General features: G+C 52.4%; 1 long non-coding RNA gene across 2 annotated transcripts in view; it reads left to right on the forward strand.

Annotated features, from left to right (window-relative positions):
- Window positions 1-23,545, forward strand: part of LOC137212422 (uncharacterized) — a 172,172-nt gene that overhangs the window by 125,413 nt on the left and 23,214 nt on the right. Inside the window, exons 2-3 of one of the 2 annotated variants that reach the window (XR_010937507.1) lie at window positions 2,353-2,420; window positions 2,690-2,945. This is a non-coding gene — a long non-coding RNA (uncharacterized lncRNA). The remainder of the gene's footprint in view (window positions 1-2,352; window positions 2,421-2,689; window positions 2,946-23,545) is intronic. The other variant, XR_010937506.1, reaches the window with a different exon arrangement.

Here is a 23,545-nt window from a genome sequence, read left to right on the forward strand (position 1 = left end):
GAGGCGGGGCTCTCGCTTACGACGTGTTGAAATCCTGTGTTCCAGCCCATTTATTCTTCTTTTCCCACCCTGGTCTTCTCCGGCAGCAGTCTGCTGTGGGACGGGACATGTTTCAGGCTCATGTTTTCTTGGGGCCTCACCAGCCGGGCCTTTTGTTCCTCGGTCCAAGTTATCCAGGAGGACCTGCCCCTTCCATCTGGGTTGGAGGTGGTTGGACCGAGAACCACTAGGTGATGTTTGGCTCGCAGCATCCGCGAGATGTCAGGAAGGAACCTGTCAGGGTCGGGGGGTGCAGGGGGAAGGCAGGGACCGTGGGGGGGCAGGCTGTGGGTAGCCTGTGGCAGCCTCTGGCCTTCCTTGGAGGTTTGGTGTCGGGCGTGGCACGCTGCTGTTGGCCTGTTTCCAAGGGAGGCCCGTCTGCTCCTCGTCCTGCTGTTGCCCTGAAGATGCAAAGGCAGCGGGGAGGTATGTGTGCAGCCTCGGCAGTTGTGGAAGCCAGTGTGCTGTGGGCACAGGGAGGAAGCATCCGTGCTGCTCTATCCAGCCTCCCGAGAGGCCCTGCATCTTGTCTCCCCTGGATGGCCGTGCCGAGGAGAAAAGCAAAGGGAAAAGAGACCCCTGCTTGTTTTAAAGACCAGAGCAAACACAAACCACTCTGTTCAAAGCGGTGGTTCTTAGGAATGTATTTCAGGCTAGAGGTTGGATTGCCTAGAACTGGCTTATAGGAGAGGGGGAGGGGCTGCTCTCTCTTGGGACACAAGTAATGTCTCTCTCACCTTCCTACACTGCAGGAGTCAGCTGGGCAGGTCCAGAAACCAGCTGGCGAAGAGGGGAAAGCCCTAGCGGAAGAGCGGGGAGGGGTCAGCTTGCATGAGGTTTCTGGGGAGGCGGATAAGGAGGTGTTTGAGGGGATCCCTTCTAAGCTCTCACTTCTGTGGACCTCCAGCGTTGGGTTCACCCAGGAGCTTGTCAGAAATGCAGAATCTCCGAGGCTGGAATCATTTCGAGGCTTGAGCTCGAATGAGTTTATCGGACGCTTCCCACCTAATGCGCTGAACATGGGTTGGGCAGGTGGGTGGCTTTGCATAAAATGGTGACAGGAATGGGAATCCATTCTGGGTGCTGGGCTTGGAGTTGGAGAGCACCCTGCTATATTGCTCGCTTCTTTTCAACGAGTTTTCCAGCATTTGCGAGTTGTCTGGTTAGGTCCCAAGAGTTGCACAGTTCATCGGAGCCAAAACTGTCAAGTTCTTTGCTCCATGGTCAAGAGGCCTATACTGCATTTGAGGTTGGCTGTCGTTGAGGAAGCCAGCCCAGCGAACATGTCCCCAGGATTGGGGGAGGGGGTCCTGGAGCGCACCGGGATCCTGATCCAGCGGCTGCAGCCCAGCCCCATCCTCGGAAACTCTAGAAACGTAGGGAGTGATCCAAGCCCCGCGATGGTGTGTGTGCGTCCAGCAAAGGGACAGAACGCCACCCAAACAATCCTTTCTCTTGTGAGTGAAGGTTACGGGTTTTCTGTTTCAAACCTGATGGTGTTGTTTTCCTCCTTTTGCTTTCTTCTCTCTGTTTTCACTTGCCAACCTAAGGGTCTAGAGCGATTTCTTTGAGCCTTATGATGGCGAGGCTTAGAATGAGGCTATTATCTTTAAACACCTTTTGAAATACTACTCTTCCTGGTGTCTGAATTAGGTTGAACAGAGGTCGGATTTAAAGATTAAATATCTATTCTTTGGCAGCAACAGTGACTGTGCTGATAGCTGTGCGTGTTTGCTCAGGAATTCTACGGGTGGTGTGGGATAGCCTTGTTCTCTAGAAACCCGCAAAGGAGTAAAATGAATAAAAGCATAGCTAATATTTATTGAGTGCACAGAGCTAGGTGTTCCTCATGTGTTATCTCATTCAGTGAATTCAAACATATCATAAGGTCAGAGTATATAAAAATTCAGAAATGCTGTCATAGAAATCTTTGAGCAAAAGTCTCCCCAACTCAGGACTGTGGCAATAGATTAATTTTGTAGTAAAGGTCCATTGTGAATTTAAATTTTGTTAAAACTTTAAAACAATGACTGTCCAGTGTCATACCCATTCATGTCTTAGTTTATTCTAGATCTGGTTTCTTATGGTGATAACCTATATTTCTTTGAAAGTATTCTTCAGTTTGCCATGTACACGATGGATAGGAAATGGATTTCTCCGTTTATTCTGAATTAATGGTAGTTTTATTCTATATTGAAGAATAAACAGCTATAAACGCCTGTGTCCCTGGGAGGCTGTCTGGCATTCGTTTTAAGCTTGAAGATGAGTTTCGTTATCTGGTTTCCTGTTGTAAATCTCCCTTTCTTTTTCCAGGTGAAATCAGAGGTTCGTGACTGACCTGAGTAGGTGCTTTGAACCGAGAAAGAAGGACAAGATAAAAGGTGAGCTGCACATAGTAATCAGGGCACAGCCCTGCTGCTCTTCTTGCTTTGGGGGTTCTGCTCCTTCCACGTCATACCTGGCTGCCCCAATATCCCTACGCACCTGCGTGCCAGCCTGGAGTGCAACTGGCAGGCCGGAGCCTTGCACTGGCCATCAGAGAGGGTCCAGAGACACAGGCTGGTAAATTCTAACAGTCATCATGAAAAATTCAGGCCAGGCTGTGCTCTCACAGCTTTTACTTAGATGAACTCATTCTTACCTCTCACAGCCCAAGCCAGTCAGTCATGTTATACCCAACCTACAGAGGAGGAAACCGAGGTCCAGTCATTCACCCGGGACTGCACAGTTAATTAGCCAGGGAGCCAGAGCTGGCACCGGTACTGTGATCTCTTTCCGTTCCGAGTGACAGAGAATCGTCCCAGTCGCTGGCGCACCACGCATCAGTGTTCCTGCCGCCTGCTCTTTAGACGCGTGGGTCCGAGGCGGGACACAGATGTCTTGCATTTTGCAGGGAGAACCATCAGGTAGGTGACTCCAAGGCTGCAGGTCTAGGAGACAAGGGGGCGTATGATTTCTCCTGCTGCCCTTCAGGAGCAGAGACTGGCTGCAGGATTCAAGGGGATCGCAGGGCTTCTGGAATGCTGCTGACTGCAGTCTGGCCCTAATAAAGCAGGACGTGGGGCAAGGGGCCACTCCCTGGGTGCGAGGGCTGGGTTACCTATAGCTCTCTAGACCCCATCATCCACAGAAGTCGCAGTTCTGGCTGTAAGTCCCAGGCACACGTACACGTCAGTCCTGCCAAGGTAGCTGGAAGCTCGGAACGTGGGCATGTTTGACTGGAGGCAGCAGATGGTCTAATAAAGGGCGTGCTGTGCTATGCAAAGCAGGGCTTTGGAACTGGGAGATTATGGTGCAAATTCGCCACTGTTGGTCTAGCATCAAGGTAAACAGCATGGACCCAGAAGTCCTGGGTTCAAATCTTACTTCCCGCTGCTTTCTCACTTTGTGACCACAGGCTGGTGACCTTCACTTCTCCAAACCTCAGTTTCCACATCTGTAAAATGGGGATAATAAGGATTATCCCCACCACGGTGTGATGTGAAATGAGAGAATACACCGAGTTAGGTGCCTGGCACCGTGCCTGGGACATGTGAAGCATACAGTCAATGTCAGTGTTGTTGTTGTTGTTTTTCTTACTAGCTCTGGACATGATCTTGGGTAAATCACGAAGCCTCGGTTTCCTCGTCTGTAAGCTGGTGATGCTAATGCCTTATCCTCAGGGGAGGTCATGAGTTAAATGAGATAACACAGAAAAGCGTAGATCACAACAGGTGCCCTGTCTATTAGTTCTCTTGCTCATTTATCATTATCTACCTGGATCAGTCAGAAGGAAGGCAGCCACTGAGTGATACTAATCCCTCCATCCGCTAGACTACCAAGTCCCAACAATTGCTCTGCAGCGATTTTTCAATTTTTTTAAAAAAATTTTATTACAGTATAGTTGCTTTGCAATGTTGTGTTAGTTTCAGGTGTACAGTAAAGTGAATGAGTTATACATGCGCATATATCCACTCTTTTTTTAGATTCTTTTCCCATACAGGCCATTACGGAGTACTGAGTAGCGTTCCCCGCGCTATAATTAGTAGGCCATTATTAGTTATCTATTTTAGATATAGTAGTGTGTATACGTCAATCCCAATCTCCCAATTTATCCCTCCCCTGGTAACCGTAGGTTTGTTTTCTACATCTGTGACTCTCCTTCTGTTTCGTACATCAGTTCATTTGTACCCTTTTTTTAGATTCCGCATATAAACGATATCGTACGATATTTGTCTTTCTGTGTGTGCCTCACTTCACTCAGTATGATCATCTCTAGGTCCATCCATGTTGCTGCAACCCCGATTTTCCAGTCTGAACCTTCTCTCTTCCCAGCCGCCCGCTGCTGCTCTTGACTTGGTAGCACAAGCTGGGATGCACCCTAGGGGCTCCAGTCTTTCTTTTCCAAAGTAATTCTATTTGTTTTCCCTAAGCCTCTTTCTTAAACCCAGGATTCATCATGTCACTTTCTGACTGAAAACAAACAAACAAACGAAAAACCTTCCATGGATTTCTATTGATCATCTCAGCAAACAGATCTCATTGGGCACCCACCTTATCGCCCACCACTCGAATCTGAAGCCTTTCAGCTGAGCCCACCTGCTTTGGATCCTACCCCCCAAGACTGGATTATTCCTGCACCCCGCCTCTGTGCTCTCCCCACACCCTCTCCCTGTGTCCCCAACTGTGTGCTTCACCTCCTCCAAACCCCACACCCGCAGGGCCCTGCCGCACCGTCGGCCCCTACACCCGGCACATCACCTTACTTTCAGGACTTCACCTGCCGTCTTGTGTGCCTCCCCAGCTGGTGCCTTGAGAGTGGGTGGAGGCGGGGTGGGGCTTGTTTTCTGTCACTGGGGTGTTTTGTTTATCCCACCCCTTTTTCGCTGCTCATTCTAGGACCTGCACAGACTGGGTGCTCGGACGATGATGGTGTGGGTTACCTGCTGGGAGGATGGGCCTGGAAAGGAGAGTCAGTTGCTTAAATGAGGCTTTAGCCGCTGTGTGGCTTTGGCAGGCTGTGTGTGAGCCATGGGGCGGGAGCAGGGGGTTAATGAGTGACTCCAGGGGGATTTCCAGGCAAATTGTGGGCACTGCCTTTCTGAGAACAGCCTCTCTGCCTTAGCCCGCCCTCTCCCCTCCCTCCCTGGACGACCCCCCCCCCCAACCTGAATGCCAGTTCATTCCATAAGAGGCACAGTCCCTATTCCCATCGGGATGGCAGTGATGCCCTCATTCGTTCATTCATTCGTTCTTTCATTCGTTCATCTAACAGGTCGCGCTGGGCGCCTGCTCTGGGGCAGGACTGTTCTAGGCAGAGAACATGATCCTCATAAGAGGCACAGTCCCTATTCCCATCGGGATGGCAGTGATGCCCTCATTCGTTCATTCATTCGTTCTTTCATTCATTCATCTAACAGGTCGTGCTGGGTGCCTACTCTGGGGCAGGACTGTTCTAGGCAGAGAACATGATCCTGTTCTCGTGGAGCTTGCTTTCCAGTGCGGGGTGGGGGGACTGGGGGGGTTGGGGGCAGGTAGATAATACACAGAATGGTAAATAATTAACTTATCTAGTACATGATAGCAGAATAGTAAATAATTAACTTGTCTAGTGCATAATAGCCTTGTGGAAAAGAAAATAGAAGCAGGAGCTGTTCAGATGCGCTGGGTGGGGAGTAGAGGGCAGGTTGCAGCCTTGAATAGGTCGGACGAGAAGGTGACATCTGAGCACGGCCTTCAAGGAGGTGAGGTCTCTGCCAGCAACAGCTCCATCAAGGCCGAGGCAGGAGCGTACCTGGTGTCTTTGAGGACAGAAGCGCAGGTGGGGTTGGAACTAAGTCGGGGAGCTCAGTGCCTGGGGATGAGGCAGAGGCCAGGGAGAGCCTTGGGGCCGTCAGGCTTTCCCTCCGAGGGCCCTGGGAGCCATGGCAGGATTTGGAGCGAAGCTGTGCCAGCAGCCCACTTCCTAGGGGCTTGTATGGAAGCCGAGAGGCCGGGGCAGCTGAGGGATGAGGGTGCAAACAAAAGGGACATTGAAGGTGCCTTTTCTCTCCTCTTCGCTCACATACAGGTGACAATAGAATGATGTTTAAGGTGGGGATGAGCTGAAACTCCCACTGCCGCTTCCCAGGGGCTGAGTCTCAACAGCTGTGCCTGCCTTACTCAGCAGAGGCTCTCGCACTGGGGTTGGGGCTTAGCGCAAGGATCCCATCTCCCCTCATCCCTGCCAGTGGAGCCACCCGGGGCCACACGGGCAGGCTGCAGACTCGGCAGCAAAGAATAGTAGTGACAGATGAAAAAATAAAGGAAATAGGGAAAAAATTACAGGAGGAGAGAGACCAGCTACCCCTGTTTCCCCATGCTTGTTGTGTCGGGGCGGTGAGGGGTGCAGGCTGCTCTCAGAGGACCCCTGGCGGTGGGGTTCTCACCCCTCAGAGTGACCAGTACTGCTCAAGGTCATCCCCTTTCCCCCTCCCCCCAAGAACGTGGGCCTCGACAAGTGCAGGGATGCATGGCATAATGGTAGGAATGGCATGGCTCTTCCTTCATCTTTCCTGTCCTGTGGTCACGGGGACCACCAAGGTGGGCACGCTAGGGGTGGTCCAGAGCTCACCTCGGAAACAGGGTCTTTCTTAAAATGCTGCCAGGAAGACCTGGTCTTGGTCTTGTCAGCAAATGCCCTATGATGGCAGGTGCACTGAAAACTCGGCCCGTAACACACCTGAAACTAACACAACATTTGTGAATCAGCTATACTCCAATATAAAATAAAATTTTTTAAAAAAAAACAACAACAAAAAAAGAAAAAATAAAGGAAACTCAGCCCATAATGGAATGCCTAGCGCCCATCTTTGGGGGACTTCTCTGTGACTCACATATGGCAGAGGAGGTAGCTGAGGACTGTGACCCGGACCCCCGTGTACCTGGTGACGCCTTAGAAACGTGTCCGTGCTCTGTTGGAAACGCTTGGAGAAAGGAAAGGCCAGAGGGCAGAGTGGAGTCTCTTGCTGCACGTTTCCCCCACGCTTGAGTGTACTTCCAAATGGCTGCACCAAGCTCCTGGTACCGGCTCTCCTGGGGACACTTTCCTACCCATCGCCTTGCACTCTTTCACTTCCCAACCAAATGGCCCAGGGAGATGGAACGAGATGGTGGCCCCATGGCTGGGCCCACGGAGCAGTAGTCGTAAACAGCAATATTAAAATATGAGCGACTTGCATTGATTTAGCAGACTTCCTTTCAATCAACCATCATGTTCACTGCCCTTGAGCCCCAGAGGCTCCTGTGTGAGATCATCAGGGAGAGGAACTATTTTTAGAGATGAAAAATCTGACTCCCCGGGCGGGAGGACGGGCTCTTTCCTCCGTCCATCCATCGTGTGTGTGTGTGTGTGGGGGGGGTGTGGGTAGGGGAGAGGTGCGGCAGCTAAAATGGTGATTCCTGCCGTCACCATAATTGAGAGGGAAAAGCTGGGGCTCTGGGAAGACGAAGCACGTCGCAGTTCTGAGCGGCCGTGGGGATGACCTCACCCAGGGGACGAGAGCCATCCAGAGGACGCGCCGACGGAACTTTCCCTCGGGGTCCAAATGTGAGTCACCGTGGCTCTGGTCCCTGCAGCGGGCTCCGTCCCCAGGCCTCCCACTTCACCCTGGGACATCGTGGTCACTGGTCAGGCCTCATGATTCACTCGGTCCCTCAAGCCAGCAGCCGGGGGTGGAGTCTCTCTCCTGGCATCTGTCCCCTCAGTGCTATCAACGCAGATGCTATGTGCGGGACGTGTGTAGCAGGGAAAGCACCTCACACCCTGCAGGGGTCAGGCCAAAGCCACTGCCGCAGCCAGTGGATTTCAAAATGCAGTTTGGAAAGTACGGGGTGCTCCATGGAGCGAAGACAGCCACAGCCTGGCCTCTCCGAGCCCCCAGGGATGAGTCATGCCGTGATACCTGAGAGGTGGGGGGATAAACAAAGCTCACCAACGAGGAGCTCCACGTTGGCGCCCCATCTAGACAAGCGAGTTCACCCAAAAGGCCAGCGGCTGGCAGGGTGTCAGGTTTCTCGCCACACCCAGGGCTCAGCCTCTGCTGTCATTTCTCCTCCTTGGTTTTCATCTTCTAAGGATAGAAATAGTGTCATCTTTTCTCAGTCTGTCAGTCTCACACCTGCCGGCAGCTCCTGGCCGGGAGATGCCCAGTTGCTATCCAATTTGATGTCATCTCTGTTTACTGTCTGTTTTAGAAACCAGGTAGCGAGAGGGACTTTTTGAGGATGAAAATAAAGTAAATCCCCAAACTATTTCAGTGAGGGTTTTTTGTTTTTGTTTTTTTTATCTCTTGTGCTTTATTTTCATATTTTCCTTTTCTCTCTCTAACTTTGTCTTTTTAATTACAAACAAACATTATTTTGTAGGAGAAACCATACGTGAGTGGGGAAGGAAGGATTACCCAGAGAGGTATATGAGTTTGTTTTCCCAGATGAGATTTATCAGATGTCTATCTGGGTGATTTCCTCCTGAGAGATTTCCTCCAGACCCACCATAGGAGCCTGATGCCAGCATCTTGGCCTTGGTGGCCAGTCCTGCCTCTCACCTGACGCAAGAAGGAGGGAAGCATGTTAATAGCAATGGGACTCAGTTTACCTACCTTCAACCCCTGTTATTCCCAAGATGGAAGCTGACTTATTGCCTCACAGTTGTGTCCTTTGGTTCATCAGTTCTGGAATTTTCCACTTCTAGTCCGTTCCCAAACAGAGGGTTGGGAAGGTAGGAGAGCGCCATTAAAGGTCAAAGGTGACACAGACCTCACCCAGCCTCAGGCCTGGGTGGACACCTGTCAGGCTCTCTCTCCAGACTCCTGGTGGGTCAGGGCTCACCGTCCCAGTTGAGGGAGTGGGCTGAAGAGCAGGAAGGGTGGAGGCTGGGTCCCAGGGATGCCGTTTGGCCTAAACCTATGAGGGTCAGCTCCACGGGACTCAGCTGACCTGGAAAACAGGTGGTCGAAGGTACGGGCATGAACGTCCCTTGGCCAGGGTGTGAGAGCTTGTGTGAGGCTCCGGTGACTCACTCTGCTTAGCAAACGATAAACGAGAAGTGACTCACTTTCAACCCTGAACGAGAACTCCTAAGGCCAGGCCGCCAGCACCTGTCTGGGACACGGTTAGTTATTAACGCTGCCGGTAAGAGTGTCGTGGGAACCAGACGCTGGCCTGGATTTGCTGGAGGCGGCCTGACTGCTCCCAGCTCCCACACTGTCCACTCACCTTCTTAGGGCTCCTTCCAGCCTGACCCCGAGTGCAGAGGAGGCCACGGACCTCTTAGTTGTAGAGCATCTCGCAAGGTGCCCCTCGGGGTGCAAATTCCACAAAGGACGAGGTTTGGTGAGGGGAAAACACGGCCGACAGATCAGCCCGAACACGGGCGTTCCAGGGGTGGACTGCGGATGCACTCCCTGCCCTGCGGGTGCTGCCCCCAGAGTTCTGCGCTCTGGGGCTCCGTCAGACCTGCAGTGCATGGCTTCGGGTGGTGTGGGCGACATTGTCCAGGGGCCCCGCCGAAGAGGAACTCTGCCGCCTCCCGTGGAGGCCCCGGACCCGGGATCATCAGCTCAGGCCCTGCTGAGCTGTGACCCCAGAAGACGGTAGCGTCCTTGCTCCCTTCTGCCCTGCGGGCAGCCCACCGCGTCCTGCGGCTGCTTGGGGCAGCTCAGGGAAGCAGAGGGCCCGGCTCTGAGCACAGCTACAGGGCAGGCTGGGAAAGCCGTACCTTGTGGGTTGAGCACGGACGGCACTCACAGCAGCTCCGCCCTCTCCTCTTTCTTTTCCCTGCCTGGAAAAGGACACAGTGGGGGGACTTCCCTGGCAGTCCAGTGGTTAAGACTTCACCTTCCAATGCAAGGGGTGCAGGTTCGATCCCTGGTCGGGGAACTAAGATCCCACGTGCCTCACAGTCAAAAAAAAAAAAAAAAATAGCCAAAGCGTAAAACAGAAGTAATATTGTAACAGACTCAATAACGACTTTAAAAATGGTCCACATCGAAAAAATCTTTAAAAATAAAAAACGTACACAGGGGGCAGCTTCTCCTCCCAGATCCCCCAGAGCATCCTTCACTGCTCTTGGGGCGGCCCAGCCTGGGCACAAGCCATGCCCTCCTCCCTCCCTCCCCCAAGTCCATGCCCTTCCACTTCCAGGCGTCAAACAGGAGGACAGATTGAATGGGAAGAGGTGGGAATTTTGGTGAGTCAGGCTCCCAGGGTCCAAACAGGAAGCCCATTGCCCAGAGGGAAGGGCCGTCCCCAATATTTGTTGCCACATGTAAAGCCCTAAAGTCCTGGGGGCCAGTACAGAGAGGGTGGGGTCACCATTTGCCCCCTGGGCTATGGAAGGAGCCCTGGGCTAGCCACTGGGGCACATGCTCCCTGGCTGACCCTGAGGAAGTCATCGAGTTACTGCAGCAGAGTTTCCCCATCTGTGAAGTGGGAATCATAACAACGCCTGTCCTGCTTGCTTGACAGGGTCTGTGTGAGGCCAGGTGAGATCACTGAGCACGTGACCAGGGCTCCGGGAGCGGTAAAGGCCACCCAGGTTGGGGTTGAGACACCGGGTGCTTATGGTGATTAGCAGTAAAGCAGGGCCCGAGGCTTGTGCCCTCCTGGGAAGGTGGCTTCGCCCACCTGTGGCTTAAGAGCTGCTTGGGCCTCACACAGCTGGTAAGTCACCGCCTGGTGCGTGTGCTGTGTCTGGGCTCCAGCCTGAACAGACAGCCTGCCCTTGGCCGCTGCAGGGCCCACGCCGTTCTACCTTCTCTCCTTTTCTCAGTGGACGGGGCAGGAGCAAAAAGAGATCCTAGGGTCTTGCCTCTTAGGTTTTCCCGAGAGACCTTCCGACTGCCCGTGTAGGAACTCTGGTGGCGCCGAGTCCACGTAGTCACTGGGGTGGTGATTTTGGTGTCTCCTGCCGTATGATCTGTCCTGATTTGTCACCTTCTAGCCATCAAAGACGAGAGAGGCGCATAGGAGTGTCCGATCGTATGCTGTGTACCAAGGAGGTGTTGACCAATAGTTGTTGAATACACAGATCATCTAATTATTAGTTTATGTTGCTTCGTAGTGTTCCACGCATTCACTGAGAAGAGGACTGTTGAGATTGAAGGGATCTTTCCTGATGGGGCAATAACCATCTATTTAGTGCCTTTTCTATGCCCAGCACTGTGCTGAATGGATTGGGTACAATCCTTGTTCTCATAAAACCCAACTCTTTTGACTACCTAATCCCATTCCCCATTCACATCCAGGACCTCCTGTACGTCTTTCCAGAGAGGTGTTTCTTGCGTGGATGCTTCAACAACCGAGAATTCCATCTCTCCTAAGGCCACCCACTCTCAACATTGGCAACTCCAGTTGTTGGGAAGTTCATTCATTGAGGGAGGCCCCCTCTGCTTCTGCATACTTCCAAGAGGGATTAAATTCTGGGACCTGGAAGAATCAAAGGAGACTGAGGTTACTGAGACTTGAAGAAGTGGAGAGAGAAAGGAGCCGCAGACCACCTGTAGGGGGTTAAATAGTATCTCCCAGAATTCATGTCCACCTAGAACCTCACAGTGGGGCTTTATTTGGAAATAGGGTCTTTACAGATGTAGTTAGTTAAGGATCCAATGGCAAGTCCTTAGGAGAGAAGAGAAGGGGAGACAGACACAGAGAAGAAGGCAACATGAACTCGGAGGCAGAGTGGAGTGATGCGTCCACAAGCCAAGGCTTGCTGGGAGCCACCGGGAGCTGGGAGAGAGGGCTCTCCCTCAAGGCCTCCAGAAAGGCACCAACCATGCCGACACCTTGACTTTGGACTTCTGACCTCCAGAACTGTGAGAAGATAGGTGTCTGTTGTTTTAAGCCACCTGTTTGTGGTGATCCGTTACAGCAGCCTTGGGAAACTAATACGTCGTCCAACTGCGAAGAGCAGCGTCAGAGTACGGAAGCAGAGATAAACATGCTTCTTGGGGGCCTGGAGGAAGCAGACTCGGGTGAGGGGCCGAGGGGAATGGGCTACACGTCAGGGTGGCTCATCTGTTAGGGAGGAGGGTGTGCAGGCCAGAGGGGCCCCTGGGTGGAGGACCTTGACTCCAGGCTGTGGTGTATATAGAGGAGAACCCGTTTGCCAGGAAACTTGACGGTCTTCAGGGCCCAGAAAGGTACCCACCCTGGATTCTCTGACTCTGACCTCTCTCTGCTAAACTGTCCCCAGTTCCTCCTTCTTTATTCATGGAAAGGGATCAAGCCAAACTTAACCCTTATACCACCCTGCAAATAAATATGTGACTTTTACAATGACAGAAGTAATTATAAGATGCTTACCGTTAGAAACATTTACAAAAGTCAAGGAAAATATTTAGGATCCATATTCAGTTATCTGTTACTCCGTTATTATGAAATAGTACTTCTGTATTTTTATGGGTATTATTTTCATCATAGCATCATGACATGGTAATTTTTGAACATTTTCAATGCTTTTTCTGTTTTTTTCCTTTGCTGTGAAATAAGGCCCTGATGACAATGCTGGTAGCAAGGACTGTATTCATATCTGTACTAGTTTCCTGTGGGTGCTGTAACAAATTACCACCAACTTGGTGGTTTTAAAAAAACACACATTTATGATGAATTGGGCGATTGGGTTTGACATGTATACACTGACTGATGTGTATAAAATTGATGACTAATAAGAACCTGCTGTATAAAAAAAATAAATAAAATAAAATTGAAAAAAACACACACATTTATTGTCTTACAGTTCTGGAGGCCAGAAGTCTAAAATGAGTCTTCTGGGGCTAAAATCAAGTTGTTGGCAGGGCTGCTTCCTTCCGGGGGCCCCCCGGGGGGAGAACTGTCCCGGCGGCCTCTCCCGGGTTCTGGAGGCTGTCGGCATACCTTGACTTGTAGCCACATCACTCCCATCTTTACCTTTGTGGTCCTATCGTGTCCTCCTCTCTGGAGTCAAATCCTCCTCTGCTTCCCTCTTACAAGGACACCTGTGATTGCATTTAGGGCTCATCTGGATAATCCAGAATCATCTCCCCCGTTTAAGATCCTTAATCTCATTTGCCAGGTCCCTTTTGCCACATGAGGTAACATTTATAGGTTCCAGAGATTAGAATATGTCTCTCTTGGGGGAGGGGTGTGTTAAGGCGTGTCATTATTGAGCCTGTTACCATGTCCATGACTATTTTCTTACAATAAATTCCTGTAAGTGGAAATAAAGGGTGAAAGGGCAAAACTAACCTTGCGTGAAATGTTTGGAGAAAGTCTGCAGAGTTAAATAGATTGAACCGGTGTCTTTTTTTTTTTTTTTAACATCTTTATTGGAGTATAATTGCTTTACAATGGTGTGTTAGTTTCTGCTTTATAACAAAGTGATTCAACTATACATATACATATATCCTCCTATCTCCTCCGTCTTGCGTCTCCCTCCCACCCTCCCTATCTGGTGTCTTTTTGCTACGGTCCCTTTAAGAGCCCTTCTTAGCTCTCCTTAGAGTCAGATCTGATGGGGAAGCGGGGGCAGGGGGGCGGGCTGTAGATTGAAATCCCCGTTAGAGGAATCATTTAAAGTTAGCCTCTAGGAAGCTCAGGGCTAATGAGATAATTCCCATTAGGAGAGGAAGGAAGTGAAGGTGGCTTGACATCCCTTCTGTCTCTAATTTATATGATTCACTGAGACCTCCCCCTCTTCCCCCCAGGGGCCCCCCTCCTTCGGCTGGTTCCACTGTCCACCCTCGTCCTGCCAGCCAGGGCTCTGGTTTCCAGCAAGTCCCAGCACGCCGAGAAACCTGGGAAGGTTGCCTTCTGCCCAGACGCGGCATTCGGGCTCTTTTCCTGGCAGCTGTGCCGGGGGATCTGTTCTTTGCCTCTTTCTCTTTTCCCAGAGCCTCGCCCAGCTCCCCTCCACCTCCGCCCCTGCCCAACCAACCGGGATGGGGGCTGGTGTCTGTGGGACCAAAGAAAAGAGAAAAGCTTTCAACAGAACACAGGCAGGCTCCAGGGGACCTTAGAGGCTAGGCTGCCAAGATCTCGTTTGCCCGCCCCCCCCCATCCCTCTGTACTTTCAGAGGGGGGAGAGAGAGAGAGAGAGAAAAGAAGGGAGGGAGAGAACAAGAGAAAGATTCTCTTCCTGTTTTGCTCAGCTGCCTACACTTTGGGTCAAAGCTCTCTCTGCAAACATGAAAATCCAGTTTGGGTCTTTCATTAGAAAAGTGTGAAGTAGTAGCCTAAGGTTCAGGGTTTTTCGAGTTCACATCAAACCCTGGAAACACATCTGGGGGTTGCAGAGAGGGACACCCAGTCTCATTGCGGGCATGTTGCCATCAGACTTGCCTCTGTCCTTCACTGGACCTGGTGGGGACAATGCTAGCCACACCCCACGCCCCTGGGTCCAGGAAGGGTCCCTGGCACGTCAAGGGAGGTGGGGCTCTTTCTTGCCCCTGGTTTCAGTCTTTTCTTCCTCTCATCCTCCCCAAGGGAGGCCATATGGTGGAGTGTTCTGAGTCAGGGCCGAGGGCCAGAGCCGTGCTGGCCCCGGGGACAGCCCCGCGGCCCTGATGTGCCGTGTGGGTGGCCTGTCCTGTGAACTTGCTGCCTGACCTCCCAGCGCCTCTGAGAGCCCAGCTGCAGCCTTGGGGAACAGCCTGGCCCCGCCGTGACTGCAGGGCGCTGAGACCCAGCTTCCCTGTCACCTTGACACGTGCACCACACACTGTCCGGGCCGGGGCCGGGGCAGACAAGACAGAGCCCCGTAGGCATCCTTCCCTGTTGGGTTGGCTTTTCAGGCTGTGGCGTCTCTAATGAGAGTGAGACAGAGACAGACAAACCAGGGGTTTAAGGACGACAGGACACACGTTAAAAGCAGGAGAGAAGCCAGGGAAAGACGTACGAGTTGAAGGCAGAGGGGGTCTGTGTATCTCGCCATTACATGATGGCAGAGGTGGAGTTCCCAGTGGCCTCAGCTAGGCTGGAGACAAGGGCGCGATCCTGTTCCGTCAGTGGCCTTGTGCACGGCCTTTGTCACCTGCTCATGACTCGTGGCTGCCTCCCCAGCTCCCTGCACCTGGAGTTCCCAGACTTTTTAGGGGCCGTCGAGGGAGCGTGGAAAGAGGTAAGGGTTAATCTCAATGCTAGAAACAACATTATGGGTCAAATAAGGAGGAAAAAAAGGAGTGATGGGAGATGGAGCTGGAGTTTTGTACGCCCCTTAGGTCTGGGCTACACCGGGAATATAACCAAGTCACTTACTTCCTCCTTCCTTGGAAACGTACTACCTGGATTCTTTAATAGAGACAGTGCTACAGGGAAATACGGTAATAGTGACAAACACTACTCACTGAGCCTCTATCCTCCTAACAACCCTGCGATGGAGGAGGTATGACCATTATTCCTGCTTACAGATGGATTAAAGAGAATGGAAGTCCCTTGCCCGGGACCCAGGATTTGAGCCTTGATCTGACTCTGTGTCATTGAGCTAAGGTGTCTGCAGTGAGATGTGCTCCCTGAAGCTTCTCCCATTGGTAGAATTGAGTGTCCATGCCACTGAGTTGCTAGTGATTCACTTGTTTGTTCGTTCGTTCATTCATTCATTCGTTCGTTCATGTGCCTCTTCAGGTCCACACAGTAAGCCAGGTACTCTGAATGCAAAGGAGAAAAACCTGGCCTCACCCCTCCAGCTGCCAGACCACCTGTGTGGGCCTCCGGAACGTTCAGGAGGCATTCAAGCACCTGCCAGCACCTGCCTGCCTTCAGTGCACGTGCTCTTTCCCTCCAGGCCGATGCGCAGTCCATCTTGGCGTCCAGATCCAGGCAGCTCAGAGGTCCTTCTGTGTCCTCACTGCGGGTGGGTTGCAGGCCTTGAACATTAGGGTAGGCAGTGGAGTCCAACAAGGGACGTCAAGGACCAGGTGTGAGGGCTGTCAGTTTCTCCCTCTTGAGGGAAGAGTGTAGTAAACGCCCTGCTCTCTGGGACCCCCTCCCTGGCGTGACTCACAGAGGGGAGAGGAGCTCCTGCATGGTCCCCAGGTAGGTGTCTCCCCGTCCCCAGATACCCATGGTTGCAGCAGGTCTGGGACACTCCCGGGCCCGGTCCCTCATTTGCTGTTGTTAAATGGGCCATCGGAAGAGAGAGAGGAGAAGGGCCTTGTGATTGGCCGTTGGGCGGCCCCAGAGGGACATATTGCATGATAAGGAGAGGACAGAGGGAGGCTGGGACTGGGGTCCCTATTATCTTAAAGTCCATCTTCGGGAACAGTCCCCTGCGGATAAACAAGGGGTCTGGGCTGGCTGGTTCGGAAGCGTCTTTGATCCACCTAGAAGTTAATGCTTTTCAGTGGAGAACCACAGAGCAGCCCCACCCAGGGCCATAGAGATAACAGGCCGGTGCAATCACCCACCACCGGCCTCTTGATAATGCCGGGTTTTATTGAGGTCTGGTTTTCGCCCAATGGGAACATATCCGGCGAGCATCAAAGGGAGCCCGCGTCACCTTGTGCAAAGAATCCCGGGCCCTCAGGTGTGTGCGTGTTGGGAAGGGTGTGTGCGTGGCTGTGTGTGCACAAGGGTGCCCGTTGGCAATTTCCTTTTCTAGAGATCAGAGGCCACCAGCCCCACAGGGGCCTTGACAAGTCACAAACTCCACTCCCTTGTTCTGGCTGGTCCAGCTCCTAAGATGTATCTGCAGGTGAGGGGTTAACATCTTACGTGGAAGAGCTGCTCCGTGTTGTTTTGTCCTTGACTGTATGCTACAAAGGCAGTTGGTATAAGGATTTTAAGGGAGGGGACTTCCCTGGAGGTCCAGTGGTTAAGACTCCACCCTTCCAGTGCAGGGGGCGCAGGTTCGATCCCTGGTCAGGGAACTAAGATCCCACATGCTGCATGGTGTAGCCAAAAAAAAAAAAAAAAAGAATTTTAAGGGAGAAATGAGGTAGATGCTCAGAAAGAACGAAGCTTATCTCTTGGGAATCGCAGACTTGCTCCTTTGTTGATCTTGAAGGGTTTTGCACTATGTGGGTCAAACCTCAGTGTTGTAGATCTCACCTATAAGAGTGAAAGAAACAGGGCGGGCATGGGGGATGGTGGAGGAATAAATGGGGTGTGTAAGGTCCCGTGTTTGCGGGGATAGAGTGATGGAGACAGTGGTTGAGTGCGGTCCGGGGCGGGGGGGAGGGGCATCCTCTCCACCTGCCCCCAGGCGGTGCCTCTTGGCCGCCTCAGATTTCATCTGGGCAGTCAGGCTGCTGGGCATCGCGCATGGGCCCCTGGAGACAGGAGCAGAGAAACACCACCGCTACAACAGAACATCTGGAAACTTTTTAAAGTTTATTTTTCAATGCATTTGCAAGAGTCAGGACATTTGCACACAAGGTTTACAGGCTGGAGGGAGCCCAGGGGTTGTAGTTAAGAGTGAGATGCGGGCTTCCCTGGTGGCGCAGTGGTTGAGAGTCCGCCTGCCAATGCAGGGGACGCGGGTTCGTGCCCCGGTCCGGGAGGATCCCACATGCCGCGGAGCGGCTGGGCCCGTGAGCCATGGCCGCTGAACCTGCGCGTCCGGAGCCTGTGCTCCGTAACGGGAGAGGCCACAACAACGAGAGGCAGCCGGATTTCTTCTACCTTATTCCAATCAGGTGCATTCAGTGGACTGGCAGAAGCCCCAGGAACGGAAGGGCACACACTGGGTGGCTCCATCCCACTGAGCCTTCTCCTCTTAGAGACCCACGGGGAGTTAGCGCCTCCTGTAGGAGTTCCAGACTCACACCTGTTGCTCATCTTTCCATCCAGGCGGCCCAGTGGGGCTGACGTAGGCAGGGACCAGAGAGGCTAGTTCATCCTGGTGCTGTGAGCATCCTCTTGCCCCTCCTCTCTCTCTTTCCTTATCACCTCCTTCCCATCCTCCTCTTTTTTTTTTTTTTGCAGTACGCGGGCCTCTCACTGCTGTGGCCTCTCCCGTTGCGGAGCACAGGCTCCGGACACGCAGGCTCAGCGGCCACGGCTCACGGGCCCAGCCGCTCCACGGCATGTGGGATCCTCCCGGACCGGGGCACGAACCCGCGTTCCCTCCATCGGCAGGCGGACTCCCAACCACTGCGCCACCAGGGAAGCCCCTCCTCTTTTTTCTCTTCCTCTTTCTCCTTTCCTCCACCCCCTCCCCATGCCTCCCCCAGTGACATCCTGGACTTCACGGTTTGGGCCAAAGGAAACAAGGAAACGCTTGACTGAGCATTTCGGCCGGGCAGGCTGGGGCTGAAATAACGAAGGAAAAAGTCCCGGCAGGAGAGGGAATTCACACATGACTGCCTCCTTCTCTTCACAGAGTCAGCGCGTCAACCTGTCAACCTGTTCAGCTCTCCCTCTTGCTTGGTGGCTGGTTTCTCATTTAATTCTCTCCTCCCTTTCCACTCCGACCTACTTAGCGACCCCCAGCCAAGCTTATCTTCAGGGCTACATTCAATACATGTGGAGCTTCTCCTCGCTCAGAGCGTATCCCTGTGGAAGGATTCTGGTTTCAGTGCCTGGGGAGCTTACCAGTCGGATGGAGAACGCGGGCTCTTCGTTTCTAAGCAGGCCCCATGGCTGTATCGCCATCTTTATTGAGACAGTTGTTCTTGTTGCGTGAGCTCATGTTTATAGTGCCTGGTGGGAGCTGGCTCACTGTGTGCTGGGTTCATTGAGGGAGGAAACTGAGGCTTTGTGTTGTTACTCCTGGGAGACACTGAAAGGTGTCCACCCTGTTCTGATGGGAAACGAGGTGACACAGCCCCCGGGACTTCCACGCCATCCAGTCGCCCCGTCTGGCAGCTGGGATGTTCGTTCCCAAGTCTACCCGGGTCACCCTCATTACAGTTCCTGCCTAGGAGTATCTTGTGTCCTGGCCATCGTCAGGGTTCAGGTGTGTGGCCACCTTCTCCAGCTTGGAGCAGGCTCTCCTCTGGGCCCGCTGGCCCTTTGCCATGTGCAACAGTTCTCAGCACTGGCCTCATGTCGGCATCACCCGGACAGCTTCAGCTGCCTCGTCCTGTCCTAGTGGGTTCCGACCTCACCAGGCTGGGGTGAGAATTTTGGCCAGGGAATTTTGAAGAACTTCCCAGGTGATTCTCATGTGCAGCCAAAGTCCAGAATGAACCGCTACTCAGAGGCGGTGACGGGGGGCAATGTTGTTGCCCGCTCTGCCCCCGACCCCAGATGTAGGCCGGTGTCTGAGACATTTTGAACCCTGAGAGGGGCTTCTCCCGGCTTCTAGTGGGTAGAGGTCAGGGGTGCTGCCGAGCAGCTTACAATGTATAGGGCAGCATCCCCACCCCCGCCCCTGACCAAGAATGATCCTGCCCAAAAGTCACTAGTGCCAGAATTTGAGAAACCTTGCTCTAGAATGGTGGTTTCACACTTGGGTGTGCACCAGAATGACCCAGCGGGCTTGTGAAGACACAGAATGCTGGGTTCCACCCCCAGAGGTTTTGAGTCAGTAAGTCTAGGGTGGGTCCTGGGAATTTGCATTTCTAAGTTCCCAGGTGCTTCTGAAGCTGTTGTCAAGGGCTGCACGTTGAGGACCACTACTCCAGAATGACTCTGAATCCTGTTTCCCTAGATCTGTGGTATATTGGATCCATTATGGTTAGTAGACAACTCTAAAATAACAGTGACTCAATAACTGAGGCAGAAGAGTGTTCTCTCTCACGTAACAGAAACCCAAAAAAAGGCCATCCACAGCTAGCATGGCAGTTCTGGAGTTATCAGGGATCTAGGCTTCCACCTTCTGGTTAGCTTATCTTAGTGCATGACTCCCATTTTCATTGGAGCTCCTCAAAGTCCAAGATGGTTGCTGGGGTACCAGCCATTATGTCCTCATTGGAAGCAGAAGGGAGTAAAGGCAGATAGGGAAAAATGGGGCTCCTTCAAGCACCTTTTGAACAGCCTCCCCAGAAGTTCCACAACACTTTCCACTTCCATTTCTTTGACCAGATCTTAGTCCCATGGCCCTAGCTAGCGGCCAAGGGAGGCTGAGGAACGTAGTCTCTTTACTCTGGGCCACAACGTGGCAGCCAAAAATCAGAGTTACGTTGCTTAGTAGCAAAGGGAGAATAGGTACTGGGATGGGCACTTAACAGCGTCTGCCCACATCTGCACGTCTAATCCTTCCTTACAGGTATCATTTATTTGGCATCTGCCACGTGCCATGTGCTTTTCATGCAGTATCTCATTTACTCCTCAAAGCTCTGCAGGGCGGATGATAATATCATCTCTGTTTTTGCAGATGACAAAACTGAGGCTTTCAGAGATGAAGCTATTGGCCCCAGTGACGGTCACCAGTGGTCTCATCTGAGAGCCCACGTCAAAGCTTGGGCTGCTTCTTGCCTCAGTTACTTTCAGAGACTTGACTTTTTCCTTCTCAGCCTGTAGAGTGGCTGTTCGACCTCTCCAAGCCAAATTCCCCAGTGTCATCGGTATTTACACTGTGATACCCTCTTCTCTAGGTCTGTGGAGAAACAGACAAGATATGCCCTGATTGACAAGATTAGTTTCCTCTGTGCCACCGCAAAATTATCACAGACTTAGCGGCTTTAAACGAGACTCATTTATTCTCTTACAGTCTCTTACGTTAGTCAGTTTCCCAGGGCTGAAGCCAAGGTGTCTGCAGGGCTGTTCCCTTCTGGAAGCTCTAGGGAAGAGTTTCTTTCCTTCTAGCTTCTGGGGGGCCACCTGCTTCCCTTGCCTCATGCTTGCTTCCTTGAATCGCTCGCTCCAGCCTCTTGCTTTTGTTAGCACATCTCCTGCACCTTCTCCTGTGTCACATCTCCCTCCGCCTCCCTGTTATAAAGAGACCTGTGATTACATTTGCCCCAGCTCCCCCGATAATCCAGGATAATCCCTGCATCTCAAGGTCCTTAACTTTTGCTGTAGAAGGTTAGCATTCACAGGGTGCTGGATTCATTAGGATTGAGTATCTTTGGGGCTAATATTCAGCCCATCACAGGGGCCGTCTTGCTGCTGTTCTCCCCTTCCTGGTCCCCAGTTTTTCTCCCATGGGTTGTTCCACGTGTCAACTCTACATGCATTTTTTTTTAACATCTTTATTGGAGTATAATTGCTTTACAGTGGTGTGTATAAAGTTTCTGCTTTATAACACAGTGAATCAGTTATACATATACACAATGTCCCCATATCTCTTCCCTCCTGCATCTCCCTCCCTCCCACCCTCCCTATCCCACCCCTCCAGGCGGTCACAAAGCACCGAGCCGATCTCCCTGTGCTACGCGGCTGCTTCCCACTAGCTATGTACCTTACGTTTGGTACTGTATATATGTCCATTTTTACTTCCGGCCCGAGAGTTTTCAGAGAGGCCAGAGGCGGGGTCTGAAGGGCCAGGTGGTGCTCTGGAGGCTTGTCTAACCAGCTCCTAGTGGCCATAGCAACAGGCATGAAAACATTCGAGTGGGAGAAGTCTGGGGGAAAGGGATCCGGCCCTAGAGGTGGCAGAGTGACTTAACCTGGGGAATGATGCTGGAGGGAGAGGCAAGAACAGCCGCCCTGGCGGTCCCAGGTCCTAACCCCTCCGGGCTGGGTTTCTAAGTAATCTTTCAGATCTCTAGGTGCCTGCTAATCCAAGGTCCCCACTGCCTTTCTCTAAGCTAACAGAGGCGTGTCTTTGGCCAAATACAAACGCTACACCTAGAAGAGTTTGATGAGAGGAGGGGGGAGTGTCAGGCTCTGCTTAGGCTGGTCCTAACCTCATTTTCCTCCCCTGGGTTGATGCCCTCGTTTCCACCCCTCCCCCAGCCCCCTGGCTGGGTCTGCTGGGCCGGGATGAGTCCGGGAGGGGTTTGGGGCGGGGTCGTGTGTTTTACTTTTTATTTTATTTTGCCCATGCCTCCCGACATTCCCCTCTGTGTTTAATGTCCCACTGCCAAGTGCATGCGGTTGCCGGGCGACCAGAAGGAAGTCCCTGTGTGCTTCACGGGGCTCCAGTTAACTTGCCAGCTGCGTGAGCCTCCCTGGGGAAAGGGCTTCTCCCTGGCTCCCTCTGGGGTAGCTCAGAGGGCTGCTGGCCAGGAGGGGAGAGAAAACTAGAACGTTTAACAGAACTTGGAGGTTATTGGGGGCGTTTGGGGGTCCGAAGGAAAGAGAGTGTCCGGAGGGCCTGGACAGCACCTGGGCGAGGTGTCTGGTTTCCCTCTTGGCCACCGATCGGAGGGCCGCCTGGAGCACCAGGGTGCCTCTGCTTAGGCTCGTTGGCTGGCTTTTCCGGGTGCTGACTCCCGCACATGCAGGCGCTCTCTCCCTTCACAGTCCTCCTGCAGACGAGTGTCCTCGACCGTCCTCCTCCTGCTCGACCTCCTCCAGGCCCTTACGTGATGTCCTCCCATCTCTAACAATCGGCACCCTTCTCTCTGGTGTCACGGTAGCCGCCCACATCCCCGCCGGGGATTCAGCCAGAGCCCACAGGAAGGAGAGCTGCCTTGAGCCAGGCTGAGCCCTGACCCTCGCCAGTCTCTAGGGACGCAGAGTTGGCCCGACTGTCCCCAGAAACCTTAGTGCATCCCCCTCAGATATTGCTGTCCTCTAGCCTCGTGCTTCACAGTGTTGCCTCCCTACTATGACCTACAGGGGTGGGGTTTGCCCGTCTGGTTTATGTCTGCGTTCAGAGCATCTCATCCAATGTGGTGCTTGTGAACGCATGGATTTGCAAGTTATTCCTCGTAGGTTGATGGTGGTTGTTGGAACCGGAGACGTGGAGCCCGGATTATCTGGGTTCGTGAACAGGTCTCAGCAGTTTTCAAATGGGGAAGTCCCCTGAGGGCATTTAATGCTAATAAACACATTTGTCACTCAGAAACAGGTTAGAGGGCGTGGTAGGAAGCCAGGAAAGCATGGCGAGTCCTAGTGCATCTTCATTTGGTTGCAATCAGCATTACAGAAAGAGAACTGTGTCAAGTCGTATCTTCCCATTTCCTTGGAGGGGCCCCATCCACTCTGGATAATCTCCTAATTAGTTGTTAAGGGTCTTGTGAAAGCAGAGAGACGTTCCAGCTGAAGCGCACATTAGGATGAGGGACCGGATGCTTGTCATCCTATGTTGAGAACATTGGCACCCTCTGTGCCTCAGTTTCCCCATGTGTAAACTGGGTAGTCTGACACCTCCATGACCCCGGCCCCATATCTCATGGACATAACAGGGACATGCTGAAAAATAGAATTTTCCGCTTCCTCTGAGCAGGCTGTATTCAGTGGGTTTTTTTTGTTGTTGTTGTTGTTTTTAAATCATTTATGCGTGTAGTGGTGAGATTTGTGTAGAGGGTTCCCAGCCATGATTCAGCATACAGGGAGTTCCTTGAATGGTATAAATTGGCCTTTCTTCTTCCTTAATGAAAATAATGCTTTTAGAAGCAGTGTATGTTCTGTTCAGTAGCTAGAACATTCTGGACTAAAGGCAGTAAGGTGATGCTCATTGTTGAAAGACATCTGTTGAAAGGACAGAAGCCGGAATCTCACTGTTATGCTGTTTCTTGGT

Source organism: Pseudorca crassidens, chromosome 19 (assembly GCF_039906515.1).
Source record: "Pseudorca crassidens isolate mPseCra1 chromosome 19, mPseCra1.hap1, whole genome shotgun sequence".
Classification (NCBI taxonomy): domain Eukaryota; kingdom Metazoa; phylum Chordata; class Mammalia; order Artiodactyla; family Delphinidae; genus Pseudorca; species Pseudorca crassidens.